Source organism: Schistocerca cancellata, chromosome 11, assembly GCF_023864275.1.
Source record: "Schistocerca cancellata isolate TAMUIC-IGC-003103 chromosome 11, iqSchCanc2.1, whole genome shotgun sequence".
Lineage (NCBI taxonomy): Eukaryota > Metazoa > Arthropoda > Insecta > Orthoptera > Acrididae > Schistocerca > Schistocerca cancellata.
The window spans coordinates 107,116,484-107,128,497 of record NC_064636.1 but is presented as its reverse complement, the minus strand read 5'-3'; positions in this window follow the sequence as shown (position 1 = coordinate 107,128,497).

Genomic DNA, 12,014 nt, shown 5'->3' with positions numbered 1-12,014 from the left:
CTGCCTTCATTAAACTGTCGCACCCACGAACGCACTTTCGACACATCCATAACTCCATCACCACATGTCTCCTTCAACTGTCGATGAATTTCAATTGGTTTCACACCACGCAAATTCAGAAAACGAATGATTGCACGCTGTTCAAGTAAGGAAAACGTCGCCATTTTAAGTATTTAAAACAGTTCTCATTCTCGCCGCTGGCGGTAAAATTCCATCTGCCATACAGTGCTGCCATCGCTGGGACGTATTGACAATGAACGTGGACTCATTTTAAAACAATGCGCATGTTTTTATCTCTTTGCAGTCCGGAGGAAAAAAATCGGAGGCCTTAGAACTTGAATGCACCTCGTATATGATTGTTAAGCATGCAGCTATTGCATCAACATACTCTGAAAGGAACGTAATTGTTATGGAATCTGGACTGGAAGACTTGCTTTTATTAAGTGATTTAAGTTGCTTGACTACTCTGAGGATATCTCCTTCTAAGTTATGTTGGCAGCTGTCCTCGATTCGAATCCTAGAATATTTTCTTTGTCTTCTCTGGTGGAGGAATTTCGGAAGGCTGTGTTTAGTAATTCTGCTTTAGTAGCACTGACATCGATAGCATTTCCACTGCTATCTCGCAGAGAGGCATTGATTGTCTTGCTGCTAGCGTACTTTACATATGAAAGGCTTATTTCAATAGTGGTACAAGTCCATTACCTCCAGTTTTCTATCTATAATGCTTCTGAAATTAATAAGCCGAACAAACAGAAAGAAATGTTCATCTCTAGCAAGAAGCCATATGCTTGAATATTTCTGGTATCTCAACTGTAGATTTTTCAGCGCTCTTTTAACTTTAGGACTCTGTATCTCAATATGGACAAAAATGGACTTATGCCACTACTGAAATAAGCCCTTCATATGACCAGATTCTCTTTGGATTTTCTGCCAGATTTCGAGACAAAATTTAGTTGTGGAGCCGCGTGGGATTAGTTGAGCAGTCTCAGGCGCTGCAGTGATGGACTGTGCGGCTGGTCCTGGCGGAGGTTCGAGTCCTCCCTTCGGCATGGGTGTGTGTGTGTGTTTGTCCTTAGGATAATTTAGGTTAAGTAGTGTGTAAGCTTAGGGACTGATGACCTTAGCAGTTAAGTCCCATAAGACTTCACACACATTTCAACATTTTTTTAGTTGTGGAAACTATTATCAGCAACTTACATTCAAGTCCACAATAAATTGCGAGCTTCTGTAAAAGGTCGACTCTTGGGGATTTTGTGTTCATTTAATTTTTACATGCTTTCTTCGTTCTTTCTGAAACAATGTTCTTAGCCTTTTATGTAGCATAGTGTGTGTGTGTGGGGGGGGGGGGGGGGTTGAGGGGGTAGTCAGCTCTGTCTTACATTAATTCATTTGGTATAAATCTCTCTATTGCTATCGACACTATTGCTCTGAATTCAAGCCACAACTGAACTCCAGTTACAACCTTTTACAATTCGAGTGGGTTCATGAAATAATTGCTCAAGATAATTTTCAGAGAACGCATTTAGCACAGTTTCGTATGATGTTTTTTTGCATAACTCCAAATTTAAATTATATTTTCGCCATCATATCGAGGTTAATTGAAGTCAGGTTCATGTTTGAAATTAGTCTCAACTTTCTTTGAACCTTTCAATAGCTGCATCATCTGAGTTGGGAGGTCAGTAAAAGGATCCAATTACTATTTTATTCCAGTTGCCAATAGTGACCTCTAACCATATTCATTCACAGGATCTACCTACTTCAGTTTCACTACAAGATAAACTACTTGTAACAGCTCAAACAAGCCACTACCAACTGTATTTAGCCTATCCTTTCCGAATGCTCTTAGGTTCTACACAATCTCTGGCTTTAGCCACCTTCCAGCGCCTATAATGAGGTGAGCATCAGTGCTTTCTATTAGTGCTTGGAGCTCTGGTACTTTCTCAGTACAGCTACAACAATTTACAACTGTTATGCTGATGGTTCCTAGATCTACATTCTTCCTGTGTTTAATCTGCACCCTTTGAGATTGAAACCCTTTTTGTGTTTCCCTGAGGCCCTCTAACCTAAAAAAACCTCCATAGTCCCTGCTACCCATGTAGCCTCCTCCTCCATGAAACAGACTACCGACCAGTTTAACAGATCCCAAAACTCAACCATCCTATCATGCAAATTAAGGAATCTGTAGCTTACATGTTCACAGAACCATCTGAGTTGCTGATTCAGACTGTCTACTTGGCTCTATGTTAGAGGTCCACAACTGGTGTTGTCGACTATGCTGCAAATGGTGAGCTCTGCTTTCACCTTGCATGCATGACTAGAAGCCTTTACCACTTGAGATAGACCCTCAAAACCAGGGAGAATCTCTTCTGATCCAAAGCAACACACGTCATTGATATCGAATGAGCCACTGCCTGCAGTTGGATCCACCCTGTGGTCTTCATGACATCTGGAATGACTTGTTCCACATCTGCAACAGCTCTATGCAGTATGCACGTGGAAGTCACACTGGCTGTCTTCCGTCTTTGGGAGTCATATCTTTAAGGGTCTCCATAACACGCCTAACATCTATACCTGGCTGGATCTTGCAGGCTGAGAGGTTTCCTCTGAAATAGGACAAGCTACAGCATGCAGCTGAGGGACATTGACAGCCACAGGTAGCACAGGGAAACTCATTTGTCAGACTAACTTGGCCAGCCTTAAGTTTGGTCCTGAGGTCTTTTGCAGCCTGCAACGCCCTTAGGTGAAGTCACACTCGACCACAGGTGAGGGGTCAAGTTCAATGCCAGCAGGAACTGGGCTGGCCACCGTTGTGGACCAATCGACAGACTAGTGGGTTGTGCTGGACGTCTGTCTGATTCCTACAGCCAGTCTACAACAGTGATGCCCATCGACTGCAGCCACAAACAGTGTAACCAAAGCAAACACAGCCTGGAGCTGAGAGCGAAGGGTTACCAGCTCAGCTCATATCCACACACAGCAGTCATAGGCCCTATCCGTACTAAAGACTGTTGAAAACTATACTACTCAGACAAAGAAACAACTTTCGACACATGCTTGAAACATCCCCTTAGAACAATTTATACAAGACTGTGCTTAAACCGACACACAATATTTTTTAGCGCAACGCAATCTGACTTTCAGAAATCCCTACAAAAGAATGGCCCTGACTAACATTAACCTATACCTTTCACAAATCACTTACCTCACAAAAATCTTCGTTACTCGAACTACTGCAATACAGCGAGCGCCACTACTGCCAGCTAAATAAAAGATTCAAACTACGGAAGTCACTAACTACTGATAGGGATAGTTAGCAGATGAAAGATTTTAATAGAGAACAAACAATGTATTTACCTTAATAGTCATAATATATATAGCAGTTCATAATATCCAGTATAACAAATTTCAAAACTCCGCCATCTCTATCCCCACATCCACCACTGCTGGCGGCTCACCTCCAACTGCGCAACGCTACGCGCTGTTGACATCCAGCTGCCCTACACTACAATGGCAGACAACAATGCAAACTAGCCACAGACTGCACACAGCACAGCCAGTGATTTTCAGACAGAGAGCGCTACGTGGTGGCGGCGTTACCAATATAAGAACCTAAACAGCCTACTTACATAGCCCCCATGCTCCCCACAAAAAATTTTACAAATTGTTTTGGTTCCCATATTGTCTGTTTCTAAGGTAATCTCTGTCATATTCATTACTACGGAAATGCGATCTTTCTCTGTAATTATTATTACTCTGCCAGTTGTTGTCATATGGGTGGTGTCTGTTTTGGTCACGATTTGCGTTGTAAGAATAGACTTGTCGTGTCCAGTTATTGTTTCTGTCGTCACGGAATTGTGATAGATGTGACCTGTAGTGATTGTTTCCGTGTTTTCGCATCCCACAACTGTCTGTGTCAATTTCTAATTCTTGTAAGAGTCCCTGAAAGCTTCAATGTCGTCTTTGCAACGTCCTGCCAAAATAATATGTCGTAAATGTTCAGGCAATTTGATTAAGCAAATGCGGATGAGTTTGAGGGGCTGTAAGGGTTTGACAGGTACTGATTCTTGTGCAACATGTCTTCAAAATATTTCACAAGACTGAAAAATTCAAATTGTTCGAAACTTTTCATCATTATGATGCTATGTTTTACTCGGTCTTGTGTAGCTGGAGACCAGTACGCTGAGAGGAAGGCATGGTAAAATTCTCCTTCACTGTGACAATCGTGAATGACCGATCGCATTCTTACAGCTGGTTCATTCTCCAAGTAGCCACACATAAATTCTAACCTGTGCTCCAATGACCAGTTGGGAGGAAAACAATTAGAGAATTGATGGAGCCACGCTTGTGGATGAATGTCGTTGGCAGAATTCTTAAACGCTTTGAATTTACGTGTAGTAATGAACAGCTTATAGTCAAAATCATCGTGTCGGCGAGTAGCATGTCGGTCATTGTTACGTCGTTTCGGCGGTTCCATCTCAAAATTCGGTGTACCTTGCCAATTTCTTTCATAATTCCGAAGTGCCCTGAGTTATTATTTTGTGGCTGTTCCGTATTTCTATGTCCCTCCTCCCGTATTGGAGCGCGAGTGGCCTCTGAAATACGTAATTCTTGTATTACCTGTGTCAGCTGATCTTGTACTTCCCGGATTTCTCTTTGTTGTTGCGTATTAATTTGATTCTGATTTTGTTTGAATTTCCTAATTTGTTCGCACTATTCTGTGTCATTAAAGACTACTGGTTTTGTGTCATTCAGATTATCATCTACCTTCGTAGATAAATTATTTAGCTGATCCGAAAGTTCAACTACTTTCTCTGATAATGAACTAATTTCCTCCACGTGTCTTTCTACTGTGTCCTTTAAGTTTTCCTGAGTTTTTGCAAGTTGCGTAACCGAATCGGTAGATGCAACTGAGTCCATTTTAGCTTGCAAGGTCTCATGATTTTCATGAACAATAATTTGCAGTTCTTTTATGGCTGCTTCGTGATTCTGTAGTGCATTTTCATGACGCGAAAAAATAGGTTGGAAATGCTCACAAATTTGTGTTTTTACGTCATTACAGACTTTTTGACATTTCGATTCTATTTTATGTAACTCAGTAGTTAAATCTTCACGTGTTTGTTCAAGCGTGGTGTGAAGATTTTGTTCCATTGCGTCTAACAGTTGCTGTGTTTGTCTCTGGTGTTGTTCCATTGCGTCTAACTTTTGAAGATTTTGTTCCATTGTGTCTAACTTTTGAAGATTTTGTTCCATTGTGTCTAACTTTTGAAGCTTTTGTCCCATTTGTTGCATTAATTGTAATAACAATGCACTGGTGTCTGAAACATGTTCCTCAGTGCTTTTCGGCAATGCATTTGAACTGGCAATATTCGCAGTTTGAAAAGCAGAAAATGTGTCTTGACTTATTTGAGAAAAGGGTGAGGACGCAAAACCTGAATCTACAGTATTTGCAAGATTGTGTCCTGTCATTTCGGATTCCTGAGGCAAGCTGTTGCCGACCGATCGATCGATAATGCTTCCCTGTTCACTAATTGCTTCACTGTCTACACCATTGTTTGCAGCCCGCTTCATTTCCCTATGTACAAATACCAAACTACTACTTTGAACATTAGTTAATTCATTACTCGGTGGCGCTAACACACTGCTTTCGTCTTCACTGTCATTTCTCAGTTTACTTTGGAGCCTAGTATTACGTTTTTCACACGCCATTATTGTCACAATATTTCACACGATAACACAGAAAAGCACAATTTGAAGAGCAAAAATAAGAGAACACATTAACATAGCACTGAAAATAATATATAGTTAATTGCAAGCGCAGCTGCGAAATACTTGGTGCAAATCTACATGCATGCCACAACTGTTTTACTGTACAACAATGAAAGGCTGCAACTACAAAGGAGATTCTCTCTACAATTACGCTCTAGCAATAAACAAAATCTACACTAATGACACAAACTACAAGAAAAAATCAGAAGATTCCAGTGAGGTATCCTCGGCTAAGGGTCGACATATGAAACGTCCCCTTAGAACAATTTATACAAGACTGTGCTTAATCTGACACACAATATTTTTTAGCAAAACGCAATCTGACTTTCAGAAATCCCTACAAAAGAATGGCCCTGACTAACATTAACCTATACCTTTCACAAATCACTTACCTCACAAAAATCTTCGTTACTCGAACTACTGCAATACAGCGAGCGCCACTACTGCCAGCTAAATAAAAGATTCAAACTACGGAAGTCACTAACTACTGATAGGGATAGTTAGCAAATGAAAGATTTTAATAGAGATCAAACAATGTATTTACCTTAATAGTCATAATATATATAGCAGTTCATAATATCCAGTATAACAAATTTCAAAACTCCGCTGTCTCTCTCCCCACATCCACCACTGCTGACGGCTCACCTCCAACTGCGCAACGCTACGCGCTCTTCACATCCAGCTGCCCTACACTACAATGGCAGACAACAATGCAAACTAGCCACAGACTGCACACAGCACAGCCAGTGATTTTCAGACAGAGAGCGCTACGTGGCGGCGGCGTTACCAATATAAGAACCTAAACAGCCTACTTACATGCTGTGTAACTCTACTGCAGAAACTAACGAAAAAAACGTATTGGTCTAGAAATAGATGAAGTTTTTGAAAAAGAAAAAATTAATTATCTTGTGAATTAACAGTCACTGGAAAAAATGAAAAGAAATAAAATATATCAGTTAATATGTTTCCTTATGATGAAAAAATTGTTGTATATCCTCTCTATCCCACAAAAAATAAACAAGAAACCAGCTATAAATACAAAATGAAAATAATTATATTATTGTTGGATAAAGAGTTGTCTAAATTAGTAACTAATGGAAATGGAAATGGAAAAAAGTATCCTTGCGATAGATGTTTAACATTATTTAATTATCCAAAAATTAAACAATCACAAAAATGAATATAAGGAACAAAAACATGTAGGAACAAATACGCCTATAAAAGGAGAAAAATTAAGTTTATTAATTATAGTAGTTCATTAAGAATACTTTTTTAATTTATGGCGGTTCCAAATGTTTCTTATCAAATGTTAGTCCTTCTCAACCAAATCCTGATAAATCTGTTATTAATAAATATCATAAAAATTTATCAAATTGCTTCAATTATTATATAAAATTTTCGAATATAGTTTAAAAATCCCCGATGAAATATATTGATTTTGATGTTAAACAAAAATTTGTAGAAATGTTAAAACAATGATCTAAAGAAATTAAAGCATTCTGTATAGAAAATGTTGAAATAAGAATGGAAAAAGAAGATAAAATAATTTTTAAAATCGAAAATATGGTTTATCTGTGATGAAAAATTTGCTGTTGGAAAAAGAAGTAAGAGGCCACTGTTATCTAATGGGAAAATTTCCAGAGTGGCTGACAGAGATTGTAGTATTAACTATTAAAAAATTTCTCTTTTATTCCAGTTAATAGTCATAATTTATGAAGTTATGATGATTTCATTTTGTTTATGAAGGTGTTAGGAGTAATAATAAATATATAAATCCCATTCCAAATAATGAAGAAAAACATGTTTCTTGTAGAAAAAAACTTGAAAATGGATTAACTCCACGATTTTTAGGTAATTTTACATTTTCATCTTTAACTGTAGATAAATTATTTTCTTATCTTAAGGAAATAATAGAGGAATATTTTGATGGCGAAAACTTAGATTTTATGACCAAAAAAGGTGTTTACCGATACAAATATATGGATTGTGAAGACAAATTAAAAGACACGAAATTACCTGAAATATGTTTTTTATTCTAAACTTAATAAGTCTCATATTTCTGATGAGGATTATAGTCATATAATACTAGTTTGGGAGAAAATTAATATTAGATATTTAGAAGAATATACGAACTTATGTAATAAGTCCCGTGTTTCAATATTAGCAGATCTTTTGAAAAATTTAGAGATAATTGTATTAATTCTCATAAACCCATCCCTGTTGCTATTCTGCTTCTCAGAGGTTTATCTCGGGATGCTATGTAAAAAATGAGTGAAATTAAACTAATATTTATGAAACAGTTATGCACTGAAAAGGAATCTGAGGAGCTATTTCTCAAAGTATTATAAGATGTGGTAAAGCTAGTAATAGATATAAGAAAAGTTTTGATCTTAAAAAAGAATCAAAATATTTATTGTATTTAGATGTGAATAACCATACAGTTGTGCTACATTCAATTCTTAGCATCTAAAGGTCTCAAATGGTGAGATCCAAAAAATTCTAAAGAAATAAACAAAATATGGGCCGATTATAAATATAGGTATATTTTTGAAGTTTATTAAGAATATCAAAAATAATAACATGATTTACACAAAGATTTGCCTTTAGCGCCAGGAGGATGAAATAAATTATTACCAACATTAAATAATAATCAAAAATATGTTTCACAATACGGAAATCTTAAACAGTCTCAGTTCTCAGATTAAAATTAACAAAAATCCATAGAATCGTAAAATTGATCAGTCACATTGGTTATACAAGTATATAGATTTTAATACAGAAATGAGAAAAAAGGCAACTAATTATTTTGAAAATGGTGTTTGTAAGTTAATGAATTACCCTGTTTTTGGTAAAATAATGTGAAATATAAGAAATAGAAAAAATATTAAAATAATAATGGATCCTACAAAATATGTGAAATATATTTCCAAACCAAATTATGACTATACAACTGTGTTTTCAGAAAATTTAGTAGCAATCTGTACGAAAAAATAAATATAAAATTTTATACACCAATTTATATGTGAATACGTAATTTACGAGTTTTGAAAAAATTAAGATTTGGATTATAACGTCACGAAACCAAACTATAGAGAAAATATAGATTCATGTTAAATGGATGCTGATACCTATGTTTATGAACAAAAGAATTTTATGGGGATTTGATAACTATGTTAAATTAATTTGATACAGGGAATTTTCCAAAAGATAATATTTATGGTTCCCACAAGTAAAGAAAAACTCTTACAAAACATGAAACATATAATTTATGGAAACATTATTGTAGAAAACATTAGTTGTTGTTGTTGTGGTCTTCAGTCCTGAGACTGGTTTGATTAGTAGGAAATCTAAAATGTGTCTGAGCAGAAGATGAAAATATAAAAATGTGTACCTCATATTTGATGATAAAATTCTTTTAACCAATATAAACTAACAATCTATGGAAAGGAATTTAATTGGATATAATAAACACAAATTATATACCATTGAATGTAACAAAATTGTTTTAAGTGCCAATGACTCTATTAAAAGATTTTAATTAGAAAATGATCTAGATAATAATAAAATAATTGAATCTAATGGTTTAACAAAACATGTAATATAAAATTTAACAAATTATATACTAAGGAGTAAAAATGGAAAAAAATAGAGAATTAAAAATTAACCAATTAAAAGATTAAATATATACAGCTGTAAAAATCGTTTGGTAATATTAAATTCATATATATATATATATATATATATATATATATATATATATATATATATATATATATATATATATATATATATATATGGTTAATAAATTATTAAAAATTTTAAAATATTTAAAAATATGTTGTTTGTTAATATTCAATTATTTAAATATGAGATGAATAATAAACAATTAAAATTTTTAAAAATTAAATGACCAATTCTCACTATTTGTACATGAGGTGACTACTAAAAAATTAAAAACCTTAAAAATATAATGTAAAAATAAATATGATTAGCATTTTAATATGTTTTCACAAAGTGGCAACTATTATTAATCTATTTTCAAATTCACTCTGGAAAGAAATTTTACGCAAAACATTCAAATTTACCAGAATATCTTATTTTGTAGTTTAGCTAGTATGCATTGGAGCACTTTGACAAGGATGACTGTTACGTTTTAAACATGTTCTTTCTTTTTCTTGGAGGTCTGTAGTCATATTTGTGAATATACTTAGGAATACTTTAAACACCTTTAATACAAATTTTGCAAGTGCATCTTTCTTACTCCAATTTTGAAAAATTTCTTATATTTACCTTAATTTTTTTGTATTCTTGTTTCTTTTTTATACAATGAATTCTTCAAGGTGTATTTTTGTTATTTTTATTTCTTTACTAATATTTTTCAGTTTTTCACACATAGGAGAGGACACTGTACGTGAATCCTGGTTTTACACATAAAATTTTTTATGAGAAATAAATAAATTAATATATGAAAATTAATTTTATTTACATTAATTTATGGAGATTTAAAAATATTAATAAAGAAGTAATAATAATAGTTAATGATTAAATGCAAACTTTCAACTAATTTATGAAAGAAGAAATTAGAAAGTTAAACAATATTAAACTAAGTAAAAGATACAGAAATTAAAAAAATATTAATAAAGAACTATATGAAATTCAACATACATGAATAAGTTTTATTTTAGTTGATTTATTATGATTTAAAAATCTTACTAACGAAATAAAAATTATAAAAATATGATTTGAAGTAATTAATTGCTCTTGTGTATAGTTATTCTGAACATTAAAATTATTTCTATATAATTAAACGTTGTTACATAATTCTTCTTTTATGTTTTGATTTATATTAAGATAATCTGGTTAGGACTGTTTTAAAATTAGGGTATGTATTTGGTGTAGTATTTATTTGATTTCAAAGGTTTTTAGGTTGGGCTCGAATTTCACGAAAACTAAAAATTAAATTCGTATGAAGTAATGTTAAAAGAAGTAAATGAGTATTAATTGTCTGTTTGTGTTGGTGTAACGACATTTGCCATTATTAAATTGGAAGTACCTGTTGTAAAATAATAAATATTGTCTAAACATTCAATATACATGTCATGAATTCCATAAAATCTATTTATATTTTGTAGTGGTTTATATCCACGTCATATTTCTTGCATAATCGATTTTCCGATTTTATATTGTCCATACTTTCTAACAAATGATCATACGTCTTTATTAATCCATTTTTAAACATATTAGCTTCTTCTATTTTCGACAAAAAAATCAACGAATATAATTCCACTCCGTTAATAAATACAGTATTCTTTAATTAAATGTTAGTCCCTCCAAAGGTTCTTAAATTTTCGAAAGTAGTTTTTGCTTTTCATCAAAATGTTTATCGTTTTTCTCTTGTCTTGTTCTAATATTGCAGCACAATCATTAACTTTAAACCAAGGATTATTTTTCATCAACAATCATGAAAACTTGTTTTTCATTGCAGATTAGTTTCTTGTTTTGCACATTTAAAATTTGCACCATTTAGTAAACAAATTTTTTTTATAGAAATAAAAGAAATTAAAATTAATAAAAGTATTTTAATGGCTTGAAATATATGAATTATAATGTCTCTAAATTTACATACAACATTCTATAAATTATTTTCATGAAGTAGATTTTCATTAAATAAATTTTTCTTAATTTTTCCAACTGATATGAGAATTAGCAAAATCAAGCCATTAACAAAAACTTTATTATCTTCCTTTACAAAAATTTTTTGCAACACACGTATCTGGTAACTTTGGTTGTTATGCATCTTGCTCATAAAAGTTTCGTTTTATATCTTTTGTTTAGGGGTAATTGCTTTTGAAATTTTAATACCTTCAATTTCAAAATTCCTTTTGACCAATTGGTGTTATCTCCTATTTCAAAAATCGCTTTTAATGTACTTGTTCTTCTTTATCTCTTATTTTATATTTTGTATCAGCTAATATAAACTTTTCTTGCAACTATGTGTATTGTACACAAAGTGAAAAATATTTATAATACTTTTCATTAACTTTTGTTGGTTTCATTTTTATTGTCGAATGTCTTGTATTATTATATCACTCTGGTAATTTTTAAAAAAAGTTAATTCATTTATAATTATGTGAAGAGCAAGTTTTTCCACATTTTTTCTTTTGCTATTCTACTATATCTTTCAACATCAGGTGCTATTAATTCTGTGATTAATGTTATAGTTTTTATTTTAGTTTATTAAAAACTGT